At 38.3% G+C, this 23,931-nt stretch overlaps 1 long non-coding RNA gene across 1 annotated transcript; it reads right to left on the bottom strand.

The window, feature by feature from the left end:
• Positions 1 to 5,671: 5,671 nt before the first annotated feature.
• On the bottom strand, positions 5,672 to 9,411 carry LOC110865820. The gene is made up of 3 exons (XR_002550988.2): positions 9,271 to 9,411; positions 6,435 to 6,598; positions 5,672 to 6,026 (listed from the first exon to the last, which is right to left on the bottom strand). It is a non-coding gene; the product is annotated as an uncharacterized LOC110865820 (long non-coding RNA).
• Between the last annotated feature and the right edge of the window lie 14,520 nt (positions 9,412 to 23,931).

The following is a 23,931-nucleotide window of genomic DNA, read 5'->3' as shown; positions in this document are numbered from 1 at the left end:
TAAGAAGTCACACCAAATTAACCACGCTTCCGCAAAGCCAGGGTGTGACAGTGTAAGCCACATTTAAAGAGTTTTGCTTGAGGACAAGCAAAAGTTCAAGTGTGGGGGTATTTGATGTGTGTAAAATGCAACATATAAATCACATCAATTAAGGCATAAAACTAACCCTTTTTAAGTACTAATGTTGGAAAAAGAGTGTTTTTGTCTTCCTTTTGTATTTTCAGGATGAAATGAGCTCAAAAATCACAAAAGAAGCAAAAAGACAACTAATTCTACCATAAATACAAGAAAAGGAACAAAAGTAGACTGCCCAGACCCTCAACGGCACCTCCCAAGGCAAAGGAGAAGAAACAGAGTCTGAACACGCCCCGTGTCCAGCGAACACGGGGGCGTGCCCAGGAAGCAGCAGAAAAGACAAACCAGTAGAAGCTTCCATTGCCTACCACGGGGCCGTGTCCAGCGGACACGGGAGCGTGGTGAAAGTACAGCAGGCGCATTAATTGTAATTGCGAATTACAATTAATGAAGAGAGAGAATGTCAGACGGACACGGGGCCGTGTCCAGCAGACACGGGGCCGTGTCCAGCCTTCTGTTCAGCCTATAAATAGAGGAGCTTGGTTTCATTCTCTCTCATCCCTTGGCACACCACCTCTCTCACACTTCATCCACCACCCACCACCACCATAACACCATCATCCACCACCATCATCCATTGTCCATCGTAGAGTGTGTGAGTCGTCTCGGGATCCAAGATTGATAGTAAGAGTTCTTGACAATCAAGGCCATGTTTGCCTAAGTCTCTTACATCACTTGGTGAAGACAAGTGTTTAGTATAATACTTTTTATTTTTAATCTTTTGCACTTTTTATTTGGTTTTGTATTAATGACTTTAATAACTAGTTACTTATGTTGAAGGTGATCTTTCCTTATCGTTTGTCCGTGGTGTCTTGGCATTATTTTACTGTCTATATAAAATAAAAGATTTTCACCATTCATATCTCCACGGTCTATATGGAGGTATGTTGGCTACCTGGTCGGGGGTTAAGGGAACGGTTTGGTAAGGGTCTTGCCCTTGTTCAGCGTTTAGAGGTCCTGCTTGGGACCTGGGTCAATTTTAGTAGGATCTCCTTCAATGCCCATAGGTATTGGATGGCGGGGATCCAAACTCTTTGACCCCCTCATAAGTTAACTACTATTAATACTATAACCCGGCTATTTAGGACTGTATCCTTGCTGACTCAGACTACTTAGCCGAGGGTAACGTCACCGCCAAAAGCGGGGCCTACCACAATTTGCATTAATAACTTAATTCATTATCTTTCAATAATCCGACCCTTTAGGATTGTATCCTTGCTGACTCAAACTACTGGGTTGAGGGTAACGTCGCCTTCAAAAGAGGGGCCTACTACAATAACTAAGATAATCTCTTAAACAAGTGCAAAAGTGCGAAAATAATCAAAGGTTATACTAATACACGTGTCGGATCCAAGTGATTCATCTTGTCTATCTGTTTTTATTTTATTTTTATTTTCAGCATTTAGTTAGTTTTTATTTTTCTTAGTTTAAAACATTTTTCTAACCTTTTGATTTGATTAGACGTTGAGGATAAACCGGTACTAAAAGCTCTTGTGTCCTTGGACGACCTCGGTATCTTACCAACACTATACTACGTCCACGATGGGTGCACTTGCCCATATGTGTGTTTAGTGTTAGTAAATATCGTGTTTTATAAATTTAAAACTTGGCTAAAAGTGTAAAAAGGGGCTTAAATACTCATCAAAATAATATTACACTACACACGCATCAGTCCCAAGCCAAGATAATCTTCGTACCTTGCTTATGGATGAAGCCCATAAGTCTCGTTATTCTATTCATCCTGGCTTAGATAAGATGTATAAGGATCTTCGTATTCAGTATTGGTGGCCTGGTATGAAGAAAGACATTGCCTTATATGTATCAAAATGCCTTACTTGTCTTAAGGTTAATGCTGAACATCAGCGTCCTTCTGGTTTATTGGAGCAACCAGAGATCCCAGTTTGGAAATGGGAAAACATTACTATGGATCTCATTACCAAACTCCCGCGCACAAAGAAAGGTCACGATGCCATCTGGGTAGTCGTTGATCGTCTTACTAAGTCAGCGCATTTCTTGCCAATCCGTGAGGATTTTTCGGCTGACAAACTTGCTCAAATCTACGTAGATGAAATTGTAGCTCGGCATGGTGTTCCTTTGAACATCATTTCTGACAGAGATGCTCGTTTCACTTCTCATTTTTGGAGAACCATGCAATCTGCTATGGGGTCTCAACTTAATCTGAGCACAGCTTATCATCCGCAAACGGATGGTCAATCTGAAAGAACAATCCAGACACTGGAGGATATGCTTAGAGCTTGTGTGATCGATTTTGGTGGTAGTTGGGATTCACATCTTCCATTGATTGAATTCTCCTACAACAATAGTTATCACTCCAACATCAACATTGCTCCTTTCGAGGCTCTCTATGGTCGAAAATGTCGTTCACCAGTCTGCTGGAATGAGATCGGCGAGGCCCAACTTACTGGACCTGCCCTCATTTTAGAGACAACAGATAAGGTTAAGAAAGTTCGTGATAACCTTCAGACAGCTAGAAGCCGTCAAAAGAGTTATGCGGACCTAAAACGCAAGCCCTTGGATTTTCAAGTCGGTGATCGTGTATTGCTTAAGGTCTCACCTTGGAAAGGTGTGATCAGATTCGGAAAGAAAGGAAAACTTGCACCTAGATACGTTGGACCATTCAAGATCGTCAAAAGAATCGGTAAGGTTGCCTACAGATTTGAGTTACCTCCTGAACTTGGAAATGTTCATCCAACCTTTCACGTGTCCAATCTCAAGAGGTGTTTAGCTGATGAAAACCTCCACATACCGCTTGACGAAATTCGTGTTGATAAAACACTGAAATTTGTTGAGAAACCGGTGGAAATCATGGAACGTGAAGTCAAGTGGCTTAAACGCAAGCGCATTCCTTTGGTCAAGGTTCGCTGGGAATCTAAACGTGGACCCGAGTTTACTTGGGAACGCGAAGATCAAATGAAGGCAAAATATCCACATCTGTTTCCACGAGTTTCCTCTAAATAAATTTCGGGACGAAATTTCCACAAGTAGGGGAGACTGTAACATTTGTGCTTGTAATCTTTATGAACAGTTCTATTATCAATAAAACAATGTTATTTTATTCCAATGTTTGTTTGGTTGTGTTTTACATTTTTCATGTTTTGACTTTTGTTCAATTTCAAACCCTACATCGCTTTCTGGAGAATTATACGCAAACTGGTGCGTAAACGTACTCAGTTTAATGCGACAAATACTCTGGAACATCAACATATACTCAACCTACCTTAAATAATCTTTACATAACTTAGAAATAAGTTTTGAAGGCCTTAGTATGGCAAAAACAAGTTAATTCGCTTACAGGGACTAAACTTGACAGAGTTAAACACCAAAATTTTTATAATAATAAATGGGATAAAACCCAAGTTTCCATTACAATACATATAGGGATAAACTCTAATTTATTGAAAGCAAAATCTCCTTTTTATTTATGTAACTTTTATAGCCACAACTCTAAACCTTCAGTGCTCTCTAGTTGGCTTCTATTAGCTTCACATGATGTTACCTGAAACGTGTTTTTAAAAAGGTTTTATCAGAAAAAAACACTGGCGAGTGCATCCCAGTTTAATCAAAACAGCTTTTATAACTTTACAGTATTGAGAGCGATTACAATGTTTATATCTACACAGTTACTCATTCAGTACTGTCAATCCTGACTTGTTGGTCATGTTACTCATTGGCTAACTCTTTGTCCAATAGTAACGGATTTCAAATAATGTATACAAAACCCCAACATACCGACAGTAATTGTAGAATACATAGACTCAATCACTGTTAAGTATAACTTAAAATATTTGAGGTTTTGGTAAAAACAAGTTGGTGATAAAAATAAGATGCACTCACATTGTTGACTTAGGTGATACTACTATAGCTTCCTGGTGATTCTCCTGATTATTATCTATTAAAATTAAACAATGCACACGTGTGAGTAAGATAACCCAAATCACATTAACCGTACAACACGAGACAGAACTCCAACGACTGAGTCAGGCAGAGTCTTGACATGCGTTACGGAGTCCTAGATCAATCGGGTGTAACACGAAACAGAACTCCAACGACTAAGTCAGGCAGAGCCTTGACATGCGTTAGGGAGCCCTAGATCAATCGGGTAAGGTAACAAATACGTGATCGGGGGTTATAATACTTACAACGAGGCAGAGCTTCGCTTTTTAGGGGTATAATCCCCGAGAGTTTAGACTACTAGAGAATTTTGAGAGAGGAAGAAATTCTGAACGTTGAAGAAATGAGGCTTGAAGCCCCTTATATAGGCTGCTCGGATGGCGGCCCACGCCCCGCGACGGATACGGGGTCGGCCTTCACGGCCCGCGAGGTAGGCTGGCTAGGCTATAGCCTGGTCGAGTCAACCGGGTAGCTTTGACACACATAGGACACGTGGCGCTATGCAGTGTTCGGCAAGCAATGGCCGTCGCGCCCCGCGACAGACCCAGGGAACTGGGTCGCGGCCCGCGAGCGATGCAAGGTATTTTAGGGTCGTTTCTCGTATACGGTGTATATTTTAGGACGTGTAGGGGTGTCAGGGGTGTTTTAGAAGGGTTGTTATATCCTCCCCACCTTTATTTAAATCTCGTCCTCGAGATCTACTGGAACAAGTGTGGATATTTCTTTTGCATCTCTGACTCGAGTTCCCAAGTATATTCTGGTCCTCTCTTGGAATCTCATTTCACTTTGACCAGAACTAGTCACTTGTGTTTGAGATTGTTGATCTTTCTATCTTCAATCTGAATGGGTTTCTCTACAAACTTAACTTTCTCATTTACCTCTATGTCTTCAAATATATATATATTGCCTTAGGAAGTATGCATTATCTTACGATTTGGAGATGATGGTGGTGGAAACGACAGAAGCGGGATGAAGGGCGGTGGCTGGTGGTGGTTGACAAGGAAGAGAAGTAGAGGGAGGGGTAGAGAGAGAGATTATTTAATATATTATATTAATTCTTAAAATTGATTTTTGTTTTACATGTTAAAATATTTTTAATAAATAGATAAAAAGACTAAAATACCCTTATGTGATCTAATTTAAACAAAAAATTAACTAGGTTAGGTTCAAAGGACAAAACATATAGCATTATAAAACATTAAGATGCTGTTTGACAACACCTGAATAGTTAAGTGCTGAATCAATAAGAGGTCTGAACCATTAAGAGCCTGTATAATACTTAACCGTTCAAAGGCAAACAAACAGCCCCCAAGTATAAAACCATTAAGTGTTGAACCAGTAAGAGGTCTGAACCATTAAAAGACTCGTTAAGAGGTAAACAAACAGCCCCCAAGTACAAAACTCGTCAATTTTAAAGATAAAAGGACACCGCCTGAAATATCGTATGAAGAAAAAGAACAAAATTTGCAATTCACTCTATATATTAGTCCTTAGTAAAATTCGGTACTAATACCTTTTTTATCAAAAAATATCAGTACCGATACTGTTACTTACCGATAACCGATATCGTTTATGATCGGTCGGTACAGTACCGGTATTTCGGTAAAAAAATCACATCCCTATGTGTCAGTGAACAGTCCCAAAACAAAGATTTGGTATAAACTCAACAAGACAAAAAGTTGGACCATCCTACAAAGTTGAGTTCATTATTGAATACAAGAAGCTTGATTGCAATCTTTATGAATTAAGATAATTTGGAGCAAGCACATAAAGTTTCTTGTAGAATCAAAATTTAGCGTTGCAGATAACATCATCATTTGGCACGTGTCTGGAGAAGAGACGTAAGGCTGACTCTCCATCCAGCAAAAATCGCAGGCGACTTCCTCTCAACCAGTAGAGAAGCCAGGCCACCTCCAATGCCAAAGCTCGAAGCATCCTTAGCTTGATAACTGCTTCTTGTCATCTGCATTTCTGATATTCTGAAACCAAACACAGGCAACCGATTTAAAAGCACATCTATACACCCCCTTGTTCACGGTCCAATTCAACCAGTTTTAATGGCCAAAACGTTAACTACGATTTTGGGAAATGATAAACCGAACAGGACAGATTAAATAGGTTAGCTGGACTGGCCACGATTCGGTTCTGGCAGTTAAACCGACTTTTTATTTGTGTTCAAAAAGCATTAGTTTGTATTAATTATAATCGACATACAAAGCTACGGATTCAAAAACTACATAAATAATAAAGGTCAAACGGCCGGTTAATCCGCAAAAATCAAACCATGAACCGAACCCTTTCGATCTCAAACCGGCCAACTTAGTTTCGATTTGGCAGTTCGGCCGGTTTCAATGAATATTGAAACTATGAAAAGATGAAAGAAATACCTGGAAGTGAGTGAGGCTTCCGGGAAAGAGATGGTTGACAGGCCTTGTCGCTGTTTATGCTTGGGATTTGCTGAGCACAAAACAAACACTCTGCCACGACGTTTCACTGTTCTACAGAACTCACACATTTTCTTCACTGACGACCTCACCTTCATTTCTGCAACCTAATACAGTCTAAATATATAAATATACACGTGTGTATGAAAACGGGTCATTTGATACAGAAACAATGTTAAGCAAACAACTGCGAAAACCACATAAACATTTGTACATATAATTTTAACTATGATACATAAGACGGATATGTAATTGCATACCCGCCTCTCTTTCTCTCTCCTACTTTAATTGATTATTATGTAATAAACACCCCCTATTACGCCCCACTTGTGGAATGCGCATATAATGTATATATGTGTGGGCGCTCGGGGGGGGGGGGGGTGAAAGTGCACTTATTTTAACGTTATTTTACTAATTTCGTGAAAATAACGTTAAAAGAGGGGGATGGTTAATCATACATCATGTGGTGGCGTTGATAGCCGAAAGACAAGGGAGTACATGCACTAATCAGCCTTTGTCTTAATTGCTGATTGTTATGTGCCTTATGTCCAAGGCTTGATGCAAAACTACTATCGAGCCGGGGGTCTCACCGGAAGCAGCCTCTCTACTCCTACGGGGTAGAGGTAAGGCTGTCTATATCTTACCCTCCTCAGACCCTACCTTAGCTTAGCTATTAGTGGGATTTTCTGAGTATGATGACGATGATGATGTAATAAACACCCCCTATGTGTGTGTGTTTTTCTGTAAGAAAAAAACAATTTAATAGCTTGTGGAAACATATTTTGCATAGTTTGAGCAAGATGAAATTAATTCCAAGCTTTGACTAAGCAATTATCTTCAACTGGTTAGACAAGGTCACAAGTGATAATTATATAAACTAGAACTACAGAAATACCTGAATATACTCAGCAAATAATTAAATAAAAAAAACCCTGATGATTTCTATAATCTCCCACTTGGTGTATATTATAAAATCCTATGAAATTTTAAATCCTTTTATTTTGCCAGAAAAAGGACTTATTGTTTATGCTTTAAGAATTTCTTCATCTGCGAGTCTTCTAATCTCATGACAATAATTAAGCACTAATTTACTTCATTTTGACATATCATAATGATTAGAAAAGCCGAAGCCTTCAAAATTATCAACAGAATAACTTCGCCTATTTTACATCCATTTACAGACGAAACACTCCTGCATCTTACCATGTAGGCCATTTCATTTCAAAAGTAAAAAATGTCGTAGAAGTAAGTACGCCCTAAAACTAAGACAATCTACACTCAACCCAAGCAGTTTCCTATACCTTATTTCAACTTAAAGACTTATTCATTAAGGTGTAAACATCCAAAAGAAACCATAAACAACTTTGGTTTCAAAAAACGCAATTGAGGCACGCAAAGCAATCAGAAAAACACCTAACGGTCTGGATGCAACACTTCTTGAGCATGAAGGTCCAAATTAGGGTATGGAGAAGGCTGCTATTTAAAACAACCAAAGGAATGAAGAGACTGTGAATGGTTTACTTGATGAAGAAGACTATTATGTAAAAGAGATGCAGCTTTTGGTTGCACACAGAGCAACGGTAGTGTACGTGAAGCTCCCACCTCGGCTTCCAGGACCTCACGGGTCTTTAAAACCAGTCAACAGCAATAAGAAGAAAGAAGCAAGAAAGATAAGTTGCCATGGTGACACTAACTGCAAGGTTCATTTTTCAGAGCTTTTACACCAGCTATGGAAGAAGATTAAAAGGTAGCTTGGTTAATGGTTATCTTTACTACATCTATCCACCAAGCACTACGACATTCGTCAAACCATAATATCTTAATAAAGGTTCCCTTATCCATTTGATGGTTCTTCTCAAACCAATCTATACAACGCCATCGTGCATCTCGATTTCCATTACAAGCTAATCTTATAACACAGACTGATTAATAGAGGTGCAACAAGTCATTTGGTGGTTATGTCGAATATACAATGTTCACGATCCGGTTCAAACAGTTTCGACTAAAATTTTGGGCCAAGCCACTAACTATGGTTTTTGAAAAAAACAAACCGCACCAGCCAGGTTGGTTGGGTCGCCCGAAACCATGCGCTTTTCACAGTCAGACAGTTTTAGGGGCTGTTTGGCAACATCTGAATGGTTAAGTGCTAAACCAGTAAGTGGTTTGAACCATTAAGTGCTGAACTAGTAAGAGGTCTAAACCATTAAGAGACTGTATAATGCTTAACTGTTCAGAGGCAAATGTCTGACCAATTCAGATTAGAGGTGTTAAGTCTTGACCATTCAGACTCTGTCTAAATCTTAACCATTCAGAGGCAAATGTCTGAACCATTCAGACATCTGCTCCTGAAACAAACAGTCACAAACAGTCTGAACCATTAAGTGCTGAACCAGTAAGAGGTCTGAACATTAAGAGCCTCATTAGAGGTAAACAAACAGCCCCTTAGATAAAAAAAAAAATAATAATTTCAAATGGTTACAATAGTCTACATTTTAACAAGAAATATGCTTTCTGGACACCCCCAAACTTAACATCAACGGTAATCGATGTTTTAATGGAGCTTTATGCTCAAAACAGTTACAATTCCATATGTATTTAAACTAAAAATTGCTAGAATCACACAAAAAAGAAAAAAAAAACGAAGAAGAAATCCAGTCGTTTAGCACCGAAAGTATACATCTTGTAAAACCCTAAATCTGAACAAATATCACACACATGAACATATAATATAAAAACAAATCAGAAACATGTTACTTTGAAGAATTGATATGATATTTACCTGAATTTCAAACGCCTTTATTCAATCCTGCTTGAACGATCCTCACTCTTTGCCTCAAACTAGTGATGTCAAAGCCTCTCTAGGGTTAACAAAGACCGACTCGGGTAAGTAAGTAAGTAAAACGGGTCGCTCGCTAATTCGGGTGGGTTTGCCGTTAATAAATGAGTTGTATAGAAATACATGTTACACTTCAGTACCCTATACTATTACACAAAAAAAATCATTCTTGGCAACGAGAAATTCGTGCTTCATAAACAATGTCCTGTCTCTTAAATAACTGACACGTTTTTGACGCATTGGTTGAAGAGCATATGAAAACTTAACACTTAAGTGTGTTTAGGTGGGAATAGTACTAGGATGGATAACCTCGTAGGAAATATTCACCCGGGCAACCATAAACAAATATGTGAGTTTCTGGATGGGTAACACATCGAGAGGAAAGCAGACAATATTGGCAGTACGAGAGCCCAAATGTTATACTAATATTTTCCCGCACACTAAGCGCGAATGCAATTGTAGCTTAAAATGCAAAAAAAAAAAAAAAAAGTAAAGACAATTATTCTGACAAGATCTAGTTGCCTATTATGAAGAGTAATAGTTATGAACTCTTGTATCCAACAACTCACACATGAGGTAGTTTTCCAACAGTCAACGCTCGCATGCACTGTGTTGTAGCCTCTTGCATAATATCACGTTTCGCATATTTCCATGATTCAAAAACAATTCATGCGAGATCTCCATGCATGATGTCAACACTTTTCGCATGATGTTAGCATATGTCATGGAATAGAACGACAATAGAAAAGAAGAAGAAAGCTTGCAAAGGGCAAAGGTTTCCGGTGGTTTGAATAGCCTTCAATGGTTGCGAGGTTGATGTAATTATTAAGTTGTATGAGCATGTTTTTGTTGTATAGCCTTCGAAAGTTACACAAGGTTCAAAAAAGCCTATGTAAAGTGAATTACATAATTATTCATTTTGTTAAATTAGGGGCTGTTTGACAACATCTGTCCCATTAAATGTTGAATCGGTAAGAGGTCTGACTAGGTAAAAGGCTCTGAGCTAGTATGTGCTGTTTGGTTAGACCTTTGAATGACTATGCAGAATGACTATTTTACTGTCACACCCTGACATTTGCGGAAGCGTGATTATTGGTGTGACTTTCTTAATACCATAACATTCAATCATAACAACGCTATATGATAAAAACCATAAGATGTTCATCCATTAATTAAGTTTGAAAACAACATAACATACTTGTCTGAAACGTTGACACCAAGTTCAAGTTACAAACCACAACATGTTTTAAATGAGTTTATGAAGACTCAAAAAAAGACCTTAATTAAAACCGAGTTTAGAAACATGTATCCCGTCCAGGAATAAGATACATCTCCTAAACCCTACGACCACGGATGACATCTTTTATTCATGACGCAGCTTGAAAACATGCAACACATGCCAGATCCACTTAGTTCCCTGAAATACATGTAATTTGAAAACATCAACAAAAGTTGAGCGAGTTCATGGGTTTCGTATATGTGTAAACCTTTGTAAACAGTATATGTATGTTTGTAAGTCCCGGTATGAAAGCAAACAAGGAAAAGATCACCAATGGTTTGCAAGGCCACTGTTATGTGTGACGGTGTAGGAAGACTCAAACCTAGCAAACTTGTACCGGGCTTCCGGCTGGAAGACATAGTTACCCTATGGGCCACCCTGGTCCTCATGGGTGTGGGCTCGCTACACCCAAATAGATCTATCACTCATGTCCCTCGGTCCTTATACGAGGATTAATGGTCTCAAGTATCCGCCTACCCATTCACATGATCTATGGTACTTTCCTAGGCTAACCATACCAATTGTATTTGTATGTAATCCTTTTGTAACATGTATTTCACCCCCGAAGTTAATAAACAAAACAGATTAAAGAAAAGGGGGACATGAACTCACAGTTTTGCGTCTTCGGTACTCGTAACTCAAATCTCGTCAGCAAACACGACTACCTACAATGTACTATGTCTATTAGACGAATGAGCCGTGCCTTGACTTAGAGTTAACGTTTTTTAGTTACGTTTCTTTCATGTCTTCAATAATATTGTTGGTGCAGTTGTCTGTCGACTACATCTTCGTTCGAGTCTTAGAATAGGATTGATTGTAAAATGTACGAAATATGAGAAATTGTGAGAATTGTATAGGTTTAGATGTTGGATCGCTCATTAGGTCCATTTAGTGTTTGGACCGCTCGAATGGCAAGACATGGATCGCTCGTATGGCAATTGTGCTGAACCGCTCGAGTGGCTTCATCCTGGACCGCTCCAATGTCATGGGCCGCTTATTGGGCCTGTCCAATAAGCGGTTCCAAAACACTATATATAGTCCTTTGAGCGATCCCAGTTGTAACAGTTAGAGAAATCGTGCCGAAGTTCTGCCGGTACGAGATTTGAAGTGTAATCAGCGTCAAATCAGTAAAACAAGTAGTTAAAGTGATCTGTGTGCTATTTCTACCTTAGTTTCTTGTTATTCCGCACCTGAAACCAAGGAGAAAGCCTCTGAACGACTCGTTTGGGTCAGAATACGATCCTACAAATATTCCAAGTTATAATTCCTTGTTAAAATAATAATTATTTTAACTTTAAATTATATTTAATTTTGGAATAATTGTTAAACAATATTCTTTTGTAATAATACTTCTCAAGTATTTCCTTCCCAAGGATGGGGGTATTTCATACATGTATTTTCGTATGCTCATACTTGATTATTCCGGAATATTGAATAAATATCCAATATTTATTTCCAAAACACATGTTTTAAGGAATATCACTTAGAAAATTATTCATGATCTTTCTTTTGGTAAAACTATTTGTAGTTCCAAATTAATGTATTTTAAAGTCTCACTTTAGAAAATATATATGAACTTATTTTGTCCAAAAATAATGTATTTCAAGAAAATATATATTTTTTCCCAAAAATCATATATCTTCTAAATATACTAAGAAAATATATTTTTACTTCCAAAAATAATATATTTTCTCCTTGTCGAGAATATGATATACTTTATAATAATAATAAAAATCACATTTTCATTTCTTTCTTATCCAAAATAATATCTACCAAAAATATATTTATAATGGTATTTTCCGGAATATTTTGTAAGTTACGTTCTTGCGTTCGGTTTCACAATATTAAGCGTGTAACTTATATATTTATTCCTTGTGATTTTTGGTATTATTTTGGGTTGAAATTTCTTGGTATATGTTAAGTTATATTACTTTAATCCTAAAATAATATAACTAATACACAAAGTATACAAATAATCACACACAACGTGTTTTTAATATAAATATATATTCTAAATACATATTTATCCATTTTTACTTATAAAAACCAACCTCCAATACTTGTATTTTTGTAACAAAATCTATGGCAAAGTTTATATTAAAAACCATAGTTAAGACTCACTTGTAAATATTTGTTTAGAAAATATTTTCTAAGTGTTTATATTTTTAGAAAATTTTGCCATAGTTTCCCCTAAAAATGGAGGTGTCCATGCTATCTAAGCATATCATTTTCTTTTCAAAAATCATCACAAACAATCAACAATGAATCTACACTTACCGAGTGCCAAAACAATGCTATCTATAATAATCATGAACTTGAACTTTCATAAAAACTTGTAGTAACTTGGTAATGTGTTTAGTAGGTTTAGTTACCCTTTAAAGTGTGTTTACTTCTTTAAAAATCTCATTCTTGGAAGATTTAGGTGTTTACAACTTACTAGATGATTTTTCCAAAAATCATTTTCTTGAATTTTTCTTGTAAACAATGTATTCTTATACTTGTTTCACCACTAGAAACATGGTTAGTTTCTTTAAAAACAATGTTCATGTAAATCTTGTGATTTAACTTGGTTTCTTTGGAAAACTATTTTTGGAATCATTCAAGTTTATGTCTAGTAATCATGTTACATGTTTCATCATTCATAAAATCATGTTCATTTTTCAAGTTCATGAAAACATAAAGCATGATGATCTTGGTCTTTCACAAGATCATCACCTTAACTTACTAGATCATGTGTTTAATCACAATCTAGTAGGTTCCTTATGATGTCTAACATCACTAACACAAATCATCAATCATCAAGAAGCAAATAAACACCATTCAACATGTATTCATATGTTAATGAGCTTATGTTTAAGATTTATGATTATGTTCTTTAGTGTTTATTAAGATTAACAATGATCATCATCTTTTAATCATCAAAATATGAAGTAACAAGAGATCATAAGGGCCTTACTACTAGCTCTATGGCTAGGGATGAACACAAGATGATGGAGGTGACAAATGTGGAGGATAATAGCAAATGGGAGAGCTCCTTCAAGATCCACAAGCTCCACACTTCCTTAAACACCTTCTTACACCTTGAAATGAACTTGGAATGGATGATCAAGATTGGATGATGATGGTGGTTGCGGGGGGTGTTCTCGGCCATGAGGGGGGAGCAAGGGAGGAAGAAAGATGGTGGGTGTAAGTGTGTGTAAGAATGAGAGATCATGTTCCACTTATAACCACACTTAGGCTATTATGCAATGTATATTGTGTTCCTTAAGTACAATGCATAATCTCTAGCAAATCTTAGGAAGATTAAGCAAGATCTTGGTGGGCCACACCCTTGGTGACCGTCCACATACATGGGGGGGGGGTATTGGTTAGATTTCAATGGTAAGTTAGATTATTTAGTTAGAAGTTAAGTGTATTAGTTAGTGTTCATGTGTATTAGATGTTATATAGTGTGTTAGGGTGTTCGGGGATCATAACTAGCTCAGAAACACTAAAACAATGCTTCTAGTGTAATTTTGGTGTTTCGGGTAGTGTCTGGTTGTTCGGTTAGATACCGGTTCGTTAAAGTGTCAAACTATTCCGTTTAGTGATCTTTATGTACCCTTTTGTGACACTTTTAATTCCCGACGCTTAGGAAAACATTCAGGACCATTTAGTCATATTTTTGCATGTTACTAGCTTGTTAAATTGCTGATTTTTGCTGAAATATGCTGAATTCAGCACTTTAAGTGGGTTTTAGGCACTTTCCGACACTTAAACTATCACCTAGTGAAGCAGTTTTGTGGTCCTTACTTCCCTACACACCATACTAGTGTAGTACCTTGTCTCTGACCCATACGGGGTCTCAAAACACTATTTGTCTATGTACTGACATCGTCAGCATTTTTCTGAGTTAACCGCTAACTGTGCTAGTTGTGCTTTGTGCATCGTTTATGTCACTAAAGTTTGTATGTAAAAATGATGTGACAGTATGCAATATGTGATGCACATGTAAGTATGATGCAGTAATCAGAAAGTAGTCATTTGTAATTCAGCACAGTCATTAAGTACTAATCATGGTTAATTAAATTGTACGGATACCTGGATTTTTTACGATTGTCACATTCTCCCCCTGTTAAGAAAATTTCGTCCCGAAATTTTAGGCTCTGCTACTAGTTGCAGGGGAGTTGGGGAACAAGTGCGGGTATTTCGCTTTCATGCGATCCTCACGCTCCCAAGTGAACTCTGGGCCGTGACGCGCGTTCCAACGAACCTTGACGAGTTTTACACTACTCCTACGCGTCTTTTTAACCTTCCAGTCAGTAACCTCAACGGGTTCTTCGGTGAAGTGGAGTGTGTCGTCAATGTGGACTTCATCGGCAGGAATGACAACTGTTACTTGAGTTGGACTCTTTTTCAGATTAGATACATGAAATGTATCATGAACTCCATTCAGTTCTGCGGGTAGATCCAACTTTTAAGCTACAAGACCAATCATTTCTAGGATTCTGAACGGTCCAATGTATCTTGGGTTCAACTTCCCACGCTTCCCAAAGCGTGCTACACCCTTCCAGGGTGAAACCTTTAATAAAACCATATCTCCCACTTGAAACTCTAAAGGTTTCCTCCTTTGGTCCGCATAGCTCTTTTGTCGATCACGAGCCGCCTTGATGCGTTCTCGGGTCTGCATAATCTTGTCTGTCGTCTCTTGAACCAATTCGGGACCAACAAGCTGTCTATCACCCGCGTCTGCCCAGTATAACGGTGATCGACACTTGCGTCCATAGAGGGCTTCAAATGGTGCAGCTTGAGTACTCGCATGGTAACTGTTGTTATATGAGAATTCAACCAAAGGTATATGGGTGTCCCAACTGCCACCCAAATCCATTACGCAAGCTCGCAACATATCTTCTAGCGTTTGAATTGTCCGTTCGCTCTGGCCGTCTGTCTGCGGATGAAAGGCAGTACTTAGATTTAACTGAGAACCAAAGGCTTCTTGGAAGGATTGCCAAATCCTTGACACAAATCTTCCGTCTCTGTCGGAAATAATCGAGAGAGGCACTCCATGCCGTGCAACTATCTCTCTGAGGTACAGCTAAGCAAGCTTACCAGTGTTATCTTTTTCTTTGATCGGCAGAAAATGTGCAGATTTCTTCAGACGGTCTACAATTACCCAAATCGTATCATGACCTCTGGGTGTCTTTGGTAACTTTGTTATAAAATCCATTGAAATCTGCTACCATTTCCACATGAGTATTTCCGGTTGTTGCAGAAGACCTGAAGGCTTTTGATATTCGGCCTTTACCTTGGCACACGTCAAACATTTACCAACATACGTTGCAACATCACCTTTCAATCTCGGCCACCAGTAAAAATCCTATAAATCTTGGTACATCTTATCCGATCCTGGATGGATCGAGTACCTTGACTTGTGAGCTTCATTGAAAATAACGTCTCTAAGACCACCAAATAGGGGGACCCGAATTTTTCCCATGAAACACAATGTTCCTTCCTCATTGGGTACTAACTGCTTCTCCATCCACGGAGATATTCATTCACAAGATTTTCCTTCTTAAGAGCTTCTCTCTACGTAGCACGAATGCGCAATGAGAGGTCCGTTTGAATAATCATCTCCAAAGCCCTAACCCTTATGGGCTTGATCCTTTCTTTCCGACTCAAGGCATCTGCTACGACATTCGCCTTCCCTGGGTGAGACTTAATCTCACAATCATAATCGTTCAACAGCTCCACCCATCGGCGCTCTCATATTAGCTATGTGTGTCAAGACTCCTATGCCGTTTTGCCGGGTTTGGTTGTTATGTCCCACTCTGTGTGGCGATATAAGGACCAAAACCTTTATGTTTGACTTCGAATAATGTTGTAAACTTTTCAGACAATGTCTTATGCTGTCTTGTGATGTAAACACTCAACTTATGTTTTTCAATTACGTAATGTTATTGGCATTTGGAGTTATTCTTACGAGCATGTAGCATGTTTACCAATCGTATGCAATGAGAACCTTTCAAGATCACACCTCGTGCTTCCGCCTTAGAAAGGGGTGTGACAGATTGGTATCAGAGCTGCGATTGTAGTGAACCAGGATTCCTTCTCGAGTCTAGACTACAATCATTAGGATCCTTTCACGAAAACAATTTTTCAAAAAGTTTTTGTGACACCTGTGTCACCGCGACCATCAAACAAATACCAAGCCGATGAAATATTGTATTTCATACTTGGGATCTTGTATAAATATGTGTATCTTTTGCACATATCAATTCTTGTTCAAATTCAAACTTTATATCGCTTTCTGGAGAATTATACGCAAACTGGTGCGTAAACGTACTCAGTTTAAATGCGACAAATACTCCAGAACATCAACATATACTTAACATACCTTAAATAACCTTTACATAACTTAGAAATAAGTTTTGAAGGCTTTGGTATGGCAAAAACAAGTTAATTCGCTTACAGGGACTAAACTTGACAAACTGCGAAAGTATGCTGATTTGTACTAAAACAGACATTCCGGAACATGCCCATAAGTTAAACATACCATAAATATCCTTTACATAGCTTAGAAATTGGCTTTGAGGGGTTAGGTATGCTAAAATAAACTTTTGGATCATTCAGGGACTAAAAGTGTCAAAAAGTGCATAAGTTTGCACTTTTGCGCATAACTTACGTTCTGAATACATCCGGACATCCAAAAATTTATGTAAGCATCCTAATATTATGCCTTAGTGTTTGGCATGAGAAAAATCCATTCGTCGCGTCATTTGGATCGTTTTTCGCGCTTATGCGCATTCCGTCGTAATTAAGCGAACATCATGATCGTACGACCAAACGAACCAACATCCGACATATTTTTGAGCATGTTTCATGTCCTCAATGTTTAAGCATCATTTTAGGGCCTTAAAGATAGCTTAACGGGCCTTAAACATGTCGAAAATGGCCCCAAACCACAACAGGGACCTAAACTGTCATTTCTGAAAGTTGGTTGCAGATCAGAATTCCCAGGCGGCCCGCGTAAGCCCAGGGTGAACTCTTACACGGGCCGCGTCAGCCTCCCAGACCAGATTCAATGTTTTGATCCACTTGCAGCAACCTTTCAAACCTCCAAAGGGCAACACCACGTGTCAAATCCCTATGGTGGGGGCAAAATAAGCCACCACAACTTTGCGACAAGTGTACGGGTTAGATCGTGGCACGTTATTCAAGAAACGATCCTAACGGTCTTGCTTTTCCTATAAATACCCCCCTTTGGTTAAAAACCCACAAAATCTGATCTAAAGCTCTAAGTTGAGGCCTTTGCTTCATACCTGAGCTCCTGGATCGAGATTAGCTTTTGGGGACCCTTCATAAGTGTTCTTTTGTTCTTTTATTCGCTTTTCGAGTCCGAAAGTCAAGCTTTGTTTGACTTCCTGCGTTGACCAGGTTATGGTCAACACGAAGTTCGTTCGAACTTCATAACGTGAGCGTGATCACGATGGTTATAGTCCCTAGTGACTACACCTACTGATTACCACGTTATCTAGGCTCAGTGACGAGTCGTAGTTTCGGCCAAAATGCGCATTCTTGCGTATTTTGTAACCAAACTACTCATAGGTATCAAAACCGTTTGTTTTGATACCAAACCTGTTTTCTAAACTTAGTTAAGCACGTTCTAACATACTTAGCTCGTCACTCTTAGTTTAGTGCTTATATAGGGTCGTAAGGTAAGCGATCTAAACAATCGCTTATACTTTCGGACCCGACCCATTTGGTCGATCTTTAGGATCCGACCAAACACATTAGGTGACCATAGTTGTATAGGGAATAACCTTCCGAGGTTACACCTTATGGTCACAACGTTAGGAGTTCCAAGCGCGTTTTACGCGAACGACGCGTTAAGGTAGCATAAGCTACCAAAACGGGTCGTAAGCACTTAGGTTAAGTTTCACTTTAGTATGTGGGCTTTGTTAAACCATATTACACGAGTCTCCATACTCGTTTGGTTTACGAACCCGCATCCTATCCAATCCTCCGATTTAGGTCCGGTATATTAACATAGTTACCTATATTAGGTGTCGTTTGATATCCGTGATCTCTAGCTTTGTTTGGTTGTTATACAAGGACTTCAAGGCAATCTCAGGTGAGTACATAGACCCCTATTTTACTGTTTTCCAAACTGTTTTGGGGTGAAACACATGTGCCTACTCGTTACTTTCATGCTTTCCTGTTTTCACATCATATACTTGCTATGTTCATTAGTACATCTATAGTACATGATTTCATTACATTTTATGCTATGTGTCACACCCCCAAAATCCACCATGCGGAGAACTACCGCTTGGAGGCGTGACATGACCAGGATCGAGCCACCAATCATACTGAACTATGTATTTAAGTAATTAAAGCCAACCACAATACGATTGGTGACCGAAAGCTAGTTAACCAAGTTTTAATTTAAACAGCGGAAGCATAAACGTAAAGTCCAAAATATAAGTCCATAGTTTATAAGTTAAAGTTTCAAACACAAGTTTAATAAGTTCATAAGGATTATATATTAAACACGGGACATAACCGTCCGTACACCACAACGACTCCTTCCTCGTGCAAGCTCCAAGCATTTAGCGACCTGTAAGGCATGTAACAACGAGTCAACAACAAAGTTGAGTGAATTCACAGTTGGTTGTTTAGTTATAGCATTCGTTTCGTAAATCATTTGTTCGTTTTGAAAACCATGTATCGTATGTATTTGCATCACGGTCTTTCTGAAATGTTTGCGAAGATTAGTGGGGGTTTCCCATGTGTTACTAGACCACGCATATCGACTGCTACAAAAATATAAGAGGTGCCCTAACTCAATGTCTATCACATAACATGCATCACTTTAACGGTTTATGCCCTCTAAGTTTCCCATCCATTCCCCACTCAAAATCAAACATACGATAATGCACATAACATATATAACATGTTAGATCATTCACGGATAGCATACTCGACATTTAGACACGCAAGTCACAACTTATCTCAATTCAGCATTTATATTCAAAACCGGCTGTTTTCGGACATCTTAATAAAATAGTTATATTATTCCAAAAATTCCCAAATTTCTACAAGATGTCTTAAACGTTCCATATTTTATTGTGTAAAAGTATCGGAGTCCGATTCACTGCCAATATTTTATAAAAAATCATATTTCGGACTGAACTCAGATTTATGAATTTCTGACCACAGTCCACGGAACAATTTATTAAAAATTCATCGAGCGTCCGATTTACGAAATTCCTGTGGGGTAATTACGCATGCATCGGTTGTCATCTACTGTACAAATTTTATGGTCTGATTCATCACAAAACTCAGGTTATGACTGAAAGTACGACACCCATTTATTGCTGTCAAAATTCAGCTTAAGTTGCTGTTACAAATTAACACTTTAAAAATAGTAAACGAGGTCCAAAAATTATGATTCCGGTGCCATTAGAACCGTATTTCCTAACATCACATTTTAGAGTCAAAATATCAGTTTTTCGCAGCGTTTATGACCTGTTTACAGCCAACTGAAGTTGGCTGTAAAGTATGGACAGATTGCTGTTTTTGGTCTCTAGCTTACTAGTTTGTGTTCGGTTGATCCCGTTAATTATGTTTAGTGACCACAACAACATCACACATCAATAACAATCAGCAAAACATCAAATAATCCACCAATAATCATAATCACATAAGATCTACATGAGTTACACACCTATCTTCCCTTTATTCATCTTATTCATCTTTTATCCAAGACTAATGTAAGTTCTTTTAGAGTTTCATAAGTTTTTAACCATTAATCATCTATTAACCATCATAAATATGTAGATCAAGAGTGTTAGAGTGTCTTACTACTAGCACAAGGCTAGGGAAGAAACAAGTCGGAAATGTGGAGGATAATAGCACACAAGAGAGGTCCTTCGAGTTCCAAGCACACCGGGCTTCCTACTTCACCTCCTAGCACCTTGCTATCACCTTGGATTGGATTGAAGTTGCAAGAAAGTGGGTGGTGTGTGGGTGGTGTATGGTGGCCGGTTGTGGGTGGCCGAGAGAGGGAGAGAAGATAGTGAGAGAGAGGTGTGATCTTGTGAGGTGATGTTGAATCTATGGAACCATACTTATATAATGTCTTCATATATTTTGGCCAAATCAACAAGCAACAATCTATTATAAAATTGAAATCAAATCTAGGACCATACTTATATAATGTCTTCATATATTTTGGCCAAATCAACAAGCAACAATCTATTATAAAATTGAAATCAAATCTAGGACCATACTTATATAATGTCTTCGTATATTTTGGCCAAATCAACAAGCAACAATCTATTATAAAATTGAAATCAAATCAAATCTAGGACCATACTTATATAATGTCTTCATATATTTTGGCTAAATCAACAAGCAACAATCTATTATAAAATTGAAATCAAATCTAGGACCATACTTATATAATGTCTTCATATATTTTGGCCAAATCAACAAGCAACAATCTATTATATAATTGAAATCAAATCTAGGAATGATATTGTGAAGTATGGTTAAGATCTTGGGTGGGGTCCATGGGGGCTGATTTACGGTTGGGGGGGGGTGTAGTTTAAAAATTGTGACTAAAATGTAACAAGGTAGTTAAATTCCAAGTAATAAACTTACACTTGTTAGTCAGTTTATTTGTGGTGGGTGTTATGGCATACGGGGACCATGACTAGCCAAAAATAATTAAATAATGTGTTTGACAAATATTTGGCGTCCCGGGTAATGTTCGGTTGTTCGGTCGGATACTGTTTCGTTAAAGTGTTTAATTATTCCGTAAGGCGTCTTATACATATATTTTTGTAACACAATTAATTCCTAACACATAGGAAAATATTCAGGACCATTTAGTCAAGTTTTTGCACAAGCCAAGTACGTTAACAAACACATGTAAGTATATCACAGTAATCAGAGAGCAGTTAAGTAATTTCGCACAGTCGTCAAACACTTTAATTATCAATAATAAATTGTACGGAATACATAGGATTTTGAGGGTTGTCACATTCTCCCCCTGTTAAGAGAATTTCGTCCCGAAATTTAGCGCGTGGTTACTGAGGAAGCTAGTTAAGTTGCGTTGTTTTTCCTGATTTTCCTGGGGTGTCACATCATCCCCCGTTGATTTGGAATTTCGTCCCGAAATTCTGCAGTAGCTTCAGTCTCAGTAGTGGTTGTGTTTTTATTAAACAACTGGGATACTTGAGTTTCATTTGGTCTTCTCGTTCCCAGGTGTACTCTGGGCCACGACGGGAATTCCAACGAACTCGGACGAGAGGTATTCTGGTGTGCTTGAGAATCTTAACATCTTGATCCGTAATCTCTACTGGTTCCTCAACGAATCGCAGCTTGTCGTCGATTGTGAGCTCTTTGAGAGGAACTAGAGGGTCTCATCTGACAGACACTTCTTTAGATTCGACACATGGAATACGTTGTGAACTCCACTGAGTTCTTCAGGTAGGTTCAGCCTGTAAGCGACTTTGCCAATTCTCTCAAGGATCTCGAACGGTCCGACATAACGCGGATTGAGTTTGCCTCGTTTGCCAAATCGGACTACACCTTTCCAAGGTGAGACTTTGAGCAGCACTCGATCCCCAACCTGGAACTCGAGTGGTTTTCTTCGCTTATCGGCATGGCTTTTCTGACGGTCACGAGCTGCCGCCATTCGCTGTCGTATCTGAGCAATCTTCTCGGTTGTATCTACTACAAGTTCTGGACCAGTGATTTGACTGTCACCAACTTCTGCCCAACAGAGACGTGATTGGCACTTGCGTCCATACAATGCCTCGAACGGAGCGGCCTGGATGCTGGTGTGGTAGCTGTTGTTATATGAAAACTCCACTAACGGAATGTCACACCCTGGCTTTGCGGAAGCGTGGTTAATTTGGTGTGACTTCTTAATACCATAGCTTAATCATAACAAAGCTATATGAATTTAAAAATATGCAAGATCATCCATTAAGTTTAAAACCGAAAATACCATAACATTGTTTTAACGGGAAACACCCTAACAACCATAATCTTGTTCAACAGACAATACAAACTCAAACATATCATAAACACAGTTTAAGGACTGTGACTTGTCCAGGAAAGAGTCACATTCCCTAAACCCCGGATGACCTTGGAAACTAGTGCAACGGGAAAACGCGCCATACCGTGCCAGATCTTTTAATTCCCTGAAATACATGTAAGTTGAAAAATCAACAATAATGTTGAGCGAGTTCATGTGTAAGTGAGTAAATAAACCTTTGTATTTATCAAAAATCCTGGTATGTAGCAAATAAGGAAAAAGAGATCACCAATGGTTTGCAAGGCCATTGATATGTGTGAAGTGCAAGTAGGAAGACTCAAACCTAGCGGATTTTGCGTTGGGCACAAAGTCACCCCGAGGTCCGTTATGCTGGGCCTGGGGCTGGGCTCACTACACCCAGATAGATCTACCGCTACTGTCCCTCGGTCCTACAATGAGGATTAATGGCCTCAAGTTGTGCCTACCCATTCACATGATCTAAGTAGTAACCCTCCTTACGCTAACCATACCATGTATAAAGTACTCGTAAATAGTAACATGTATTTCACCCCCGCAGTTTAGAAAACTGAAAACAATTAAGAGAAAAGGGGGACATGAACTCACAGTCAGTGCGTCTCTACCAAGTACTCCGAATGTCAGCTGTGCGACGACCTACATGTACTAATTCTATTAGACGGATGGCCGTGCCTTAGCTTTATAGTTTAGGTTTTTGGGAAATAGTTAGACAACTATTTCGTGTTTATATTTTGCATGTACTTGGTAGTTAATCTCCTTCCCAAGGATGGGGGATTTAATACATGTGCGTTCAATTTATAATATTAAGTCTCACTTAATATATTTTCATTTCTAATTCCAAATATAAATATTTTTCTCAAAAATATTATATTTCCATTTCACATATTTTTCCCAAAAAATAATACGTTGATAAAATACGCGTTCATGATTATTTTCGTATAATGTGTAAGTTACGTTTTAGTAATCGTAAGGTAATAATAATTACCGTTGTAACTTATATGTTTATCGTGAAAGCGTTTGTATTATTTTGGATTCGTCAACGTTTGTAAATATTATTTTTACTCTAAAAATAATATTTGTGTATTTTCACAAAACAATCATAAACAGTGTTGTGAAAAATATATTTACCAAATATATATTTATCACGTTTAGTTTTGTGAAAATCCCACCTCCGAATATTTGTAAATAAAGTCGTGGCGAAATATATTTTGAAAACATTTCAAAAATAATTCTAACACTTGTAAATAATTCTAAGTGTTAG

This window comes from Helianthus annuus, chromosome 8, assembly GCF_002127325.2.
Source record: "Helianthus annuus cultivar XRQ/B chromosome 8, HanXRQr2.0-SUNRISE, whole genome shotgun sequence".
Taxonomy (NCBI): domain Eukaryota; kingdom Viridiplantae; phylum Streptophyta; class Magnoliopsida; order Asterales; family Asteraceae; genus Helianthus; species Helianthus annuus.
This window is presented reverse-complemented; position numbering and strand designations above follow the sequence as displayed.